The sequence below is a fragment of the Fundulus heteroclitus genome, unplaced genomic scaffold (assembly GCF_011125445.2).
Source record: "Fundulus heteroclitus isolate FHET01 unplaced genomic scaffold, MU-UCD_Fhet_4.1 scaffold_46, whole genome shotgun sequence".
Classification (NCBI taxonomy): domain Eukaryota; kingdom Metazoa; phylum Chordata; class Actinopteri; order Cyprinodontiformes; family Fundulidae; genus Fundulus; species Fundulus heteroclitus.
Genome location: NW_023396879.1, coordinates 752,925 through 765,705, shown reverse-complemented (window position 1 = coordinate 765,705; position 12,781 = coordinate 752,925). Strand labels below are relative to the sequence as shown.

Sequence of the window (12,781 nt, the reverse complement as noted above, 5' to 3'; positions counted from 1 at the left end):
TCACACTGGGGAGAGACCTTTAGTTTGTCAGACTTGTGTGAAAAGCTTCATTTAGAGAAATAAGTTAAACGTTCACTTTAGGAGTCACACCCGTGAGAAGCTGTTTTCATGTCTGACCTGCAAGAAGAGTTTCAGTCGAAGAACCAGCTGGATCTGTCAACTGACAGGTGAAGCCTTACCTGTGTCAGACCCGCTGGAAAGTTTCAACCAGTGGGAACCATTTAACTGTTCACATGAGGACCCACACATGGAACAAATGCTATCCATGCAAGGCCTGTGGCAAATATTTCCTCCACAGTGATCAGCTGACTCCTCCCACAAAAACCCACAGAGCTGAGAAACCGTTTCCATGTCAGATGTGTGGAAAAGGGTTGATAAAAAGTTTGTTAAGGCGTAGCCTGGGAGCAACGGGTCGACTCATCCTAGAGCATAGAGCTGTGGTCTGGATGAGGAGGTGTGATCTTCTAAATCCTGCTAAACTGAGAACGAATCCACTGACCTGCAGCAGGTTAGTGAACAAATCTGTATCTGGATGAAATATAAATCAATAAATAAAACACAAAACGAGTTTCACAAAAAATATAAAATGCAGCTCATTCTTCAGTGCTGAGGCCAAAAGCTGCACTGCTTCTGGTTCTGATCTCGGTGTTTCTGCAAGGATGCAGCAGGATTATGTAAAATTTTCTGTCAGATTCAGGAGGAGCTCAGGATTTCCCTCTAGAAACAGAGAGATTTTCCACTTTAGTTGAAGGATGACAGGAGAACAGGAATATGCAGGATCGTAGCTTCTGTTGGAGGAACATTTGAGAACTTTTGTGCAGAAAACATATCGGCTGTTTTCACCAAATGAGCAGATAATACATATTTTGAGCGTTTTCTGACTCTCGTAAATGTAGGAAGCAGTTATACTAGTATATGTACTTTTGAACACATGACTGACTGATCAATTTTATACATTCTTGTGGCATTCCGGTGAGATGCGCCAAGTGTTGTGATGAAGTCTTCAAACATTTTCAAATGTAATTAAACTGAACTGTTGGTTAAAAATAAGTCCTGTCAATGTTGGAAACTTCTCTTGAGTTTCTGCACAAACACAACATCTCAATCTTTCCAGAACTATCTTTGGTGTATTTTTTCCAAACATGAGGGACAAGCGAGTAAATCAGAATCAGGATCAAGTTTAATCGTGTGTCTCCAGGCAAATCATCTGACTTATCTATATAATGAGAAAGTGACAAAGAACCATTGCTTAAACCTCAAAAAGAAACCTACGATCAGCTTTCAGCCACCCCTCAGTGAGCAGAGGTCTCTGGCCACCCTATGAATCATTTCTGGCTCCGCCTCTGCAACAATCATCACAGTTTAGGTCATCTCTGCCTCCAGGTGGAGCTGTGTATTTATTTAACTTTTCTGCCACTTTCAACTTCTTAAACTTCAGAAGAAAACACGAGACGATTAAAGCCACAAGCTTTTATTTGGATAATTATCAGGTTACAGAAGAAAAGTTTTTAAATAGGGAAACAAAGTAGATTATAAAATTCTCTCTAACTTTTAGCCACTATGCAAGGCAAGGCAAATTTATTTGTACAGCACATTTTAGTACAAAGAATAGAAAGTGCTTTACATGAAGCAAAATAAAAAGAATAAAAGCAAGTAGGAATAAAATGTAGAAACAAAATAAAACATGGGAAATTTTTATCTAATATTAATAATAGTTTTATCTAATAAATATTAAAAACAGTTGGACTACAACGCTGAACTAATTATGTCTTAGTCATGTCATGCTTTCGGGCCCATACTTTTCAGCATGAAATCAAACTTTTTACCCTGGGGAAAAGATTGGCCCTGGAATCTAAGAAAGGTAAAAGAGAAATAAGAGGGTCTAACACTAGGGGGCCGTTAGACTTGTAGCTTCCAGGTTTAGCACCCTTGAAGGCCACTGGCAAGACTGCACTGTCGCAAAATTAAACAGCTTCCCTCCACATTTTGGAATCTGATAGCAGACCAGTCTGGACCAGCAGATAGAGAAGTTATGGAGTTACTTGGAAAGACAAGGCCACACCCCCCCCCCCCCCCCAGATTAAATCCTACATCAGAGAACAGAAAATGTGTCTCATCAGGTGTCATGTCTGTTTGCTTTTTGTTATGGCAGATTCAGAAATGAGCTCAGACTGCTGTGACCTACAATGGTGGGATCCATTCAGCTAAGGATCCAACCCTCACAAGTTACATAGGTAAGGATTGGTTTTTGTTTGCGCCCATGATGCTTTTTCAGTTTGTTTGTCTGTAGTTCTTTCTATATCTGTCTGCAGGTGTAGAAACACACTCATAGGATGTTATCTTACATTTACTTTTTCCTCTACCCTTTTGTCACCGTCTCTCTCTCTTAACGTTTTCCCTCCTATTTCTATTTTACCTTTCGATTCCTGTGTCCATTGAATTTGAAATAATCCCAAACTACCATCCAGTAAAGTTTTCAGTATATATAAATCAAGCACAGCATTATGGCCAAAGCAATAAGACTCCACTTTTGAAAGTAAAATCTTGAAAGACAGGAATTCTTAATGCTACACTGCCAGACTGGATGCGTTGAAATTTTTTTTTTAAATCTACATAGGCAAGTTTTTGAGAGGGACAGCCCCCATGGAGCATTGATATGCACCTAGTGCTGCATATTGACCCAAAAAATCATTTAATATATCTCAAATTAAGCCAATACTGGGGTAAAACTTCGGGGTGTCACTTTAACAACTTGCTCTGAATAGAAGGATTTCACAGACATTCACTAATTCTGGGTTTCAGGCAGTTTTCCCAGTCTGATCAGAAGCTCCCTGATCATTCTGCACATTTCTGGGTCTTCATTTCTTTTTAAGGTCTTCTCCAGCTCTGTGAGGCTTTTTTGTCGACTGTTGGATTCTACTTCAATCTCTGCTGCCTTCATGTGATACTCAGTAGACTCGACCTTCTCATTTCTGGTGAAGTATATATGTTTGCATAACGGTTGTAAAGCATCTGTTGCTCTCCTGGTTCCAGGTTGTTTTTCTTCAGCAGCTCTTTGTAAACCCTGTCAGCTTTCCCTTTGTCTACCTTTGAATATATGTCTGCTAAAGTTATTTGATCTTGAAGAGAAAATCAGGATCAGCATCAATAACTTCTTTCCAGAGATTGATTGCGTCATTGACTTCGCTTTGGTCAGGTTTATAGTCCTTAGAAAAGATTTTATTTGCCAGATCCTCTGCATTAGATCTTCTGTCTTGTGTTTGTCTCAGGGCTTCTTCTGCAGGTTTCTCAGCTGTGTCTTCAGGTTCAATGTCCTCTGTGAATTGGCACTGCGGGCCTCTCAGTGTGGACTCAGTAGAACTGGTGGAAAATCATGTAAAGAAATAAAAAGTAATCAGATAGTCGATTTTAATATCCTCTGAAACTCTCAGAGAAAATACTATAATTGTGATTAACACGACAGCTGTGAAGGTATCAAGAAAGAGGGAGGAAATAAAAACCTGACACCAGATGTTATGGTAAGAGAAAGAATTGGAGTTATTATTTATTAGCTTTTGTAATAAAAATATTATTCTGAAGTCACTAGGCCTCACACCACTCAGACATAGGAGCCCAGGAGACAAGATGTCTGTGCATGAGATCCACTGTTTGCTGAGTGCAAGTTCATCTCTTCATTCGGTAACGAGGGAATTCAGTTATTATTGTTTAGAATTTTTAGAATTTTAAACCTGTTAAACATTTATCGAAAAATACATCTAAAAAATCCCCAAATACATGGAGAAAAGGGGTTGAAATAGAGCTGGTCGATATAGAAAAAAGCATATTGATAAAATAGAAATCATATTGCTCGATATCGATAATTATCAAAAAAATTCCATATATACATTTTAAGTGCAGCCCTGAACATTTTATGCTGTTGCTTGATGACCTATTTTTAAATAAATGGATTCAAAACAAACCCTTTATTTAACCAGCTTTTTACGAAAACTGTAGGTGTTAAAAAAAAAAAAAAAAAAGAACACCTGCTCTCTAGGTTGATGGAGCATTCCTGGGTTTGTGATTGGTTGGGAGGATGCAATGACTGTAGTATTATCCTACATGATAAACTAGAATGCACTGTTCTTTTATTGGTACCCAATAGATCTGTGACTGTCATCTTTGTTAAAGTATATACTGTTCTTTTATTGAACTTTTTATTGACTCCTGTTTTGTACATTGAACCATACGTCTATCAATCCATACATATCGTTATTGAATCATCGTCCAGCCCTAGGTTGAAAACATTGAAGATCAACTGTTGTTTAGAAGATAAAATCTTTTGTCTTTAAAATTTTCACTTATACACAAGTTTTTTTAAACTACTGAAAACAGAAAGAGATGATGTGGCTGAAGAGAAAGATTTAAAGTAACACAGTAAGAGTTGAATATCTTTATCCAATGTCAAATATTTCCCATTATTCCATCACTAACCTCATGCTGCGGCTGTTTTCTGTGCCAGTCTCTGAAGGTTTGTGGATTTTGAAGCTTCTCCAGCGTCTCTGAGAGGTTCTCCTGGAAAGTTCTCAGTCTGAACTCAGACGCTGGTTTGGACCTGGTTATATGAAGTCAGAGAGACCAGTGGAATGAAGTTTGACAAGAAGAAAAACCAGTTAAAGCAGTCTGGGAGAGGCTGGGTTAAATTTACCTTTTGGTTTGACCGGAATAGAAACTTATCCAGAGAAACAAAAGTAAAACTTTAGCTTCAGGTTCTTAGTTTACAGGAGCAATAATTATATTAATGACACATGGTGTTTCAAACAGGAACAAAACATGGACATCAGCCGGTTCCTAAACGGTCCGTTGCTGCTGTGAAACTCTGAATTTTTCCTTCGACAGGATGGCTCTATAATGTTCTATTCTGTTCTGGTGCTGGTCCACTTCAGCAGGCTGCTGATCTTTTTACAAATAAATAGAATGTCGAGCTCTGGTGCTGATTGGTTTAAACTCTGAGTTATTTACCTGCTATATTTCCCGACTCTGAGTCTCTGTTTCTCTCAGCTGCATTTCTAGAGAAAAGAAACTCCGTTTCAAGAACAAGGAACAAAGCTCAGATGATGTGCAGAGTTTCTCATGCTAGCGTCAATGTGATCAGACAGTTATGTAAAATACACATTTAATCAGTCAGACGTGGCAGCGAATAGTTTTCGTTTCCTTATTGTCTGGCAGGAAAGGAAACTAAACTCAGATTGAACAAAACTCTCCTGTTGTTTGTTTGGTTGAAAGTTTTTTTCTGACACCGGAACCTGTTTAAACGTGACTTCTTCTAACGTATAAAACTCTTTATAATCAAGCTCCATCATATATCAGTGCTACGCTGTCTACTTTTAAGACTAATCTTAAAACTTTCCTTGTGACAAAGCTTCTAGTCAGAGTGGCTCATGTTACCCTGAGCTACCTCTATAGTTATGCTGCTATAGGCTTAGGCTGCTGGAGGACATCAGGGTCTATTTCTCTCTCTCTGCTGAGTTCTCCTACTGCTCTCCAATCTGCATTGTTGTTGTTATTTCAGCTTTTAACTTTTTGTTCTCTGTCATTTTTCTCTTCATAGAAGGTACACCTGGTCTGGCGTTCTGTTAGCTGTGACATCATCAGGGGAAGCAGATCATCCTCAATTACCATCTACCATAGAAAGTACTCCTGGGTCAATGTGAGCTTCTGTGCTTTCTGTGTCTCTTGCTCTGTCTTCTCTAACATAGAAAGTACTCCTGGGTCAATGTGAGCTTCTGAGCTTTCTGTGTCTCTGCTCTGTCTTCTCTAAGCCCCAGTGGGTGGAGGCAGATGAGCGTTCACACTGAGCCTGGTTCTGGTTCTGCTGGAGGTTCTCCTCCCTGTTAAGAGGGGAGTTTTCCTCTCCACTGTCGCTTCATGCATGCTCAGTATGAGGGATTGCTGCAAAGCCCATCAACAATGCAGGACGACTGTCCACTGTGGCTCTACGCTCTTTCAGGAGGAGTGAATGCTGCTTGGAGAGACTTGATGCAACCTGCTGGGTTTCCTTAGAGAGGAAACTTTCTCACCAACCTGGAGGATCTGATGGAAGCTGACTTTGATAAGAGACTTGATGATGACATGATGTGTGTTAATTGGAGCTATATGAATAAAACTGAATTGAATTGAGAGTTTACAGGACAGTTTCGTTATGAGCAAAACCATCACCTGGATCATCTCAGACTGATATTGGACTGGGGAAAGTTTGAGAAACTTGTCTCCAGAAAGTGGAGACAATTCTGGGTTGGTTGGTTCTGTTTGGATTTATAAATTTGGGCAGGGGGGGGGGGGGCTTAAAACTATCAGCTGGTTGTTATTTATCAGTTAATGTGATATATGCTGATTGTTCCGACAGGAACAATCAGGACTCAAATATGGACTCAATTAAAATCTGAGTCCATATTTGCTCAGTTACTGTTGGCAGCAGCCGAAAAACACAGAAATTATAGATTTATCCACGAGACGTATAGATAAAGAACAAAGCCTCATATTTTGGCATGATGGAGGTTTTTCTACTTTGGTTAGCTGTGAGGAAACATCTCATCTGCTTTTCTTCCTTTTCTCCTGTTGTCAAAGACAAAACCGGATTTCCCACCTCCAACATCTTAATTGCTCTTCTTCCTCTTTTTGACTCCAAAGCAGTGGCGTCTCTGGCATGATAAGTTTAGCGAGGCAGAGAAACTCAACACCTATCAGCAGCAATTAATGTTTTTGTGATGCATACAACCTGAATTTGATCAATTTTAAATGAAACATAAACAAACAACATAAACCACCGCACTAGAAATGTAATTTTATACAAGCTAAATGTAATTAGATTTTTATGGATAAATTTACAAATAAAGGCTCGCTAATAATGTTAATTTATTAAATAGAAACATTTCACATCAACCCTTCAATGACCCAGCAAGGACAACCATCGTTAGTTTGTCACACAGTTTCCAGCAGAACCTAACCGTAGCGTCTGGTTGGGCCCCACTGGCCCCCAGTGCAGAGACGCCTCAGCTCCAAATACGTCTTCATCACTTTATTTCTGTGAAAAATATTCAATAATTGTGATTATCACGATTCTCTGGATATTTTTTCCTTTTAGTTTCTGCTGTAGCATAAAAAAGTTCCAGTTTTTATTAAGTTGGTTTTTCACACAGCAGACAACATCTGCAGCTAAATATTGGTCATACCATTATGTTCTGTTATTTTTATTAAAACAAACGTCCGTTTTTTTTTCTCCATTTCTCTGTTCACATCCATCTTAATTTGACTAAAGTTTCACTCATGTTGCTCTCATCAATCTCCTTTCTCCTGGTTTTATTCAACATCTGTAATTTATGGGGATTTTATTTGATAGACTAAACTAGATCAGAATTGTGACTGAAAAATGAAAATTATATTTCAATGTCAACATCTTTAGTAAATAATCTGAAACGTGTGGTGTGCTGCAACCCTCGTCATCGATAAACTAGAATTTGCCGTCTGATGAGGCTCATTTATCAGAATTCCTGTTATCATAAATCCAGTTTTGAACACATTTTCAACATCCTCGACTGACAAAATGGACAGACACATGATCCTCCTCCCACCGTGGGTTCAGCTGCACGACCGCTCTTCTTTACTCAGGCTTCTTGTTGGGAAAATTTGCACTGAGAGACCAGCTGACCAGGTCCATAAATTACAGTCTGGAGGATGTGTAAAAAGAGGCTCCAAAGAGATTGATCGAAGCAGAAACAGGGGAGGGAGAGGAGAAAGAAAAGCGTCCGTCTTCACCGAGAGCAGGAAGAAGAAAGAAGCAGAAGTGGAGCCTTCAGCTCAACCAGCAAGGATGCAGCATAGGGTTGCCAGTTGAAGGCATGACGGCGCTTTGCTTCGTAGTGAAAGTTTAGGTTTTAATTCTGTGCCGTATTTTGGAGCAATCGGTGGACAAAGGGCTGTCAGTAGCCTGTTTTTGGTGTTAGCTTGTGCTAACTAATAGATCATGTTCATGCTGAACAGCCATGGTTCAGCTCACACAGCGGTAAGACCAGCTGATGAAGTGGGCGGGGCTCCATGGGGGTAGCAAGGTGAGGGGCAGTGCCGCCGAATGTGACGTAATATTCTGGAGGTTTTTGAAACGGACTGTTTTCCAGATACCAATAAAACTTTGACCTATTGCCAATAAAACAGCTGGATGTTTTTTTGTGGTTGGGCTGTTTCTAGAAGCAGTAGAAACACAAAGGAAAGATCTAAAACTGCAAAAAGTCTCCTTTAAGCAGATGTTAATTTTTACTGAGCTCAAATCTCTGTATAATTCTTCATATTTTTTGGTCATAATGATGTCACATTAGGGAAGGCAAGGCAGATTTATTAGTATAGCACATTTCAGGACAGAAACAATGCAAAGTGCTTTACATGATTAAAATACAGGAAGGCTTTTCCGGTCATAATCACCACTCAAAGCGATGTACACTACAGGCCCGGTTCTGCCGGAGGTTTTCCTTCCCGTTAATGGGGAGTTTTTCTTCCCACTGTCGCTTCATGCTTGCTCAGTATGAGGGATTGCAGAAAAGCCATGTACAATGCAGACGACTCTCCCTGTGGCTCTACGGTTCTCCAGGAGTGAATGCTGCTTGTCGGGACTTTGATGCAATCAACTGGTTTCCTTATATAGGACATTTTTGACCAATCTGTATAATATGATTGAACTTGACTTTGTAAAGTGCCTCGAGATGACATGTTTCATGATTTGGTGCTATAGAAATAAAATTGAATTGAATTGAATTGAATTGAATATAAAACAGAATTAAAGCAAGTAGGAATAAAATGTAGAAAAAAAATAAAATAGAAACTAAACATTAAAAATAGTTGGACTACAAAGTTGAACTAATTATGTTTAAAACAGTTTAACTAGAACAGTTAAAATCCTAAACAAATGTGTTTTTAATCTTGATTTAAAGGAACTTTTCCAGTTTTCTGGGAGTTTGTTCCAGATCAGTGGAGCATAGGAACTAAATGCTGCTTCTCCATGTCTGGTTCTGGTTCTGGTTCTGGTTCTGCAGAGCAGGCTGGAGCCAGAAGACCTGAGTGGTCTGGAGGGTTGATGCCCTGATAACAAGTCTGTGATGTATTTAGGAGCTAATTCAGGGATTTATAGACTAACAGAAGGATTTTATCTTAAATGTTTTTATTCACTGCAAGCAGAAAATAATGATAATGGAAATAGAGGCTTGAAAACATCAATCTGTGATTAATCTATACAGTGTATTTTATTCAGCAACAGAGTTACTGAAATAAATAAACGTCTCGTTTTATGAGAGGATTTCTATATCCGGTGAGTTCGAGTAGAACCAGTAGAACCAGTAGAACCAGTAGAACCTCGCAGAAGCAGCTCTGGCTGCAGGTCTCTGTGGGTTTGTCTCAACCAACAAATCAAACAAACATCTTTTATTTCATTGTCAACTCTTTTATTCTACAGATTTTCAAAACATAAGGATGCAATAAAAATGTGTTTTTATCATTCAATGTATTGTACAGAGATAAAATCACATGGGATGTTTAAATGAAACCTCTGCTAATTTTCCAGTTTTCCCAGTCTGATCAGAAGCTCCCTGATCTTTCTGCACATTTCTGGGTCTTCATTTCTTTTTAAGGTCTTCTCCAGCTCTGTGATGCTGCTTTGTCGACTGTTGGATTCTACTTCAATCTCTGCTGCCTTCATGTGGAACTCAATAGACTCGACCTTCTCCTTTCTGATGAAGAATAGATATTTTGCATAACGGTTGTAAAGCATCAGTTGTTCTGCTGGATCCAGATCGTCTCTCTCCAGCAGCTCTTCGTAAATCCTGTCAGCTTTCCCTTTGTCTATCTTTGCATATAAGTCTGCAAGAGTTAAATCATCCCTAGGTGAAGATCCATGATAAGCCTCCTTCACTTCCTCCCACAGATCGATTACATCCTGGATAGCTAGACTTTCAGGATTGTATTCTGGAGAAAGGACCTTCCTCGTCAAGCAGATTGCAACAGATCTCTTTAAATAACGTGAGTCAGGGTGCGTCTCCAGGGCCTCCTTGGCTAATTTAACAGCATCATCTTTAGATTTGTAGTTTCTATACAGACGCAGTAATGGACTGAGTCCACTGTAAGCGCTGACTGCCGCTTTTAAAACCTTCTCAGCCAACATTTCAAGTTCACCCTGCAGCTCTTGCCTCCAGATAAAGAGCAGCAACGTATAAGTTACCTGGATCTCGTTCTTTGGCAGATCTCAGGATTTTAAAGACCTCAGATTCCATGTTTTCCATGTTGTCTTTAAAGGCCTCTGCTCTTAATATGGCGTAGCTGCTCTGCCACTCCACCACATCTGGCTGCATCTGGATGGCTCTCTGGAAGAGCTCTGCAGCCTGCTGCTCCTTCTCTTTGTCGAACTTCATCAGGGTCCAGGCCTTCTCAGCACACACCTCTGGGTGGAGCTCCTCCTTCTTCTTCTGTAGAGCATCCACCTTTGACAGGTAGTCCTGACTCTTCTCATCTTCACCCATCAGGTGGTGCAGCCAAGCCAGATTGCCAAAGTTCACCATCAACCAGGGACCTTCATCAGCGTGTTTCTGCCGCTGGAAGGTCTCAGTGGCCTGGTTGAAGGAGCTCAGAGCCTCTTCAGGGGAGCCCAGCTGGTTCTGGATGAACCCCTGCAGGTTGTAAATGGGACCCAGCCAGAAGTTCCCCTCATCAGTGCCGATGTCCTCCAGGATTTTCTGGAGAGTGATGAGCCTGGGTTTTCTGGGATTGAGGTCTCAGGTGAAGTGGCACTGCAGCGCCTTCAGTTTGTTCTCCAGACTCTGAGCAGAACTGGTGGGACATGAAACATGACAGAGTTCAGCTACAGCAGCAGAAGTGACTCACATTTTGCTGCAGGCAGAGAAAGCTGGAAACAAGGAGAGAAAGTCTGTATTTTTCAGGTGTTCATTAAATCAGCGCAGCGCCATCTTTTTTCCAAGATGGCGCTGCGCTGACAGCTGCATCGTTTATCTCTATTTTCTCCATGTGAATTTCTCCAATGTGAGATCAATAAAGCATCTTATCTTAGGAACTTGGTTATTTTTGTTGCATCCGGTATATCTGAAGCTCTGATGCTCTGAGAATGTCCGTCACGCTGCAGGCTGGTTAGTAATTTGGTTTTCTGGCTAAAAATCATCATCAGTTTTAAATATTTGGGATTTAAAACAGTCGGTTCCTGATTGTTCCTTAAAGTAAAAGGTTCCTAAGAGCTTAAAAATTGCAGCAAACTGCAGAGGTTCTGGGTTCAACTCCCACAGACTGCCACTCTGAACAAGCGCCTTAACCCCAGATTGCTCCCTGAGGGTACGGGTTAAACACAGGGAGCAAATTTCACTGGAATGTAAGTTGCAATGACAATAAAGATTATTATTATTTGTCAACAAGCTTCAGTCTTTGTGATGTGATAGAGCAACACCGGGTGGACCAGAGCTGTGAATCATGGTTTTAGTCTTCTAGTTTGCAGTTAGCCAGGAGATAAAGCAGACCTGTGGAAGAAGGAGCTCTGGCCTTCATGGTAAACGCCTCTGTAGTTAAAAGCTAACCAGCGAAGCATGGAGGAGGCAGCATCATGCTGTGGGAGGAAAACCTGCTGGAGGCTGGAGACCTGAGACTGAGGTGGAGGTTCTCCTTCCTGCAGGAGAACCAGCCGGAACATGCAGAGATATTATGGGATGGATTAGATCAGTGGTCTCCAACTATAGTTCTCCAGGCATGGCGTCCTGCAGAGTTTCAGTTTAAGTTTAAAGACGTGTAAAAACGTCAGCCTGTTACGTCTGAGGCAGAACAGGAGACTGTCGGATCCAAACGGCTGAACACCGAGTCTGGAACGCTACCTGGTTATGAAGAACAGGTGGAAAACAAAACCCTGGAAACCTTGTTCACTGTGTTATAACCCGCGCCCATTACTCATTGTTTAAGTGTTTCCTAAGCCGGAGTACGTCCTGACAACATAAAAATAAAATAAAATAAAATAAAAACTTCCTGGTTCTTGAGATCAGTGAGAAACTGGAGGACCAGCTGGAAAACGTTCTCAGAAATAAATAACCAGGTTTTAGTCAGACTGGATCTATTTGAGGTCAGCAGAGGAAAAGCTGGAATAAAGCTTAGTTTTGGGTTAAATTTCAGGCTTTAAAATGCTAAATGTGGCTATTTGACTTTTAATGTCTCATTTAACATAATTCAAAGGCTTCACTGACATCCTGCCGGTCTCCAGCATCATTGTTGGGGTCGATGTGGACTACATCTCAGTGTCGGTTCAGTCAGACGTTTAATTCTGGCATTTCTTCAGCACCAGAACAACGAGCAGATGGATGTTTTTAAAGGAACCCAGAACACAAACTGGTCTGGTTCTGAGACAAATGTTCAGACCTCTGCTGTCTCATGGAAACCCTGCATACAGATAATTATTCAAGCCTGAAAGAACGACTCACCTCATCCTCCAGCCGTTTGGTGTCTCTGTGGGATGAAGCCTCCTCAGGTTCTGCTCTCATATATCCTCTCCTGCTGTAGGTGCAGCACCATAAATAAGTTTAATCTCAGTCCTGCTGTTAATGATCTCCAGCTGAACGTTTAAACTCTCGTTTCTGAGGAAAGAGAAACACACAGCAACACCTTGGTTCCACTGAGAAGATCATACCTTCACAATCTGATTTATTCCCACCATAAATAGACAGAAAGAGATAAGGGTTCTGTTTATTTTGGGTTCTGATCCGATATGTGCGTCTGCTGC

At 40.6% G+C, this 12,781-nt stretch overlaps 1 pseudogene; it reads right to left on the bottom strand.

The window, feature by feature from the left end:
• Positions 1-9,541: 9,541 nt before the first annotated feature.
• LOC105919923 lies at positions 9,542-12,502 on the bottom strand (annotated as a pseudogene).
• Positions 12,503-12,781: the final 279 nt, after the last annotated feature.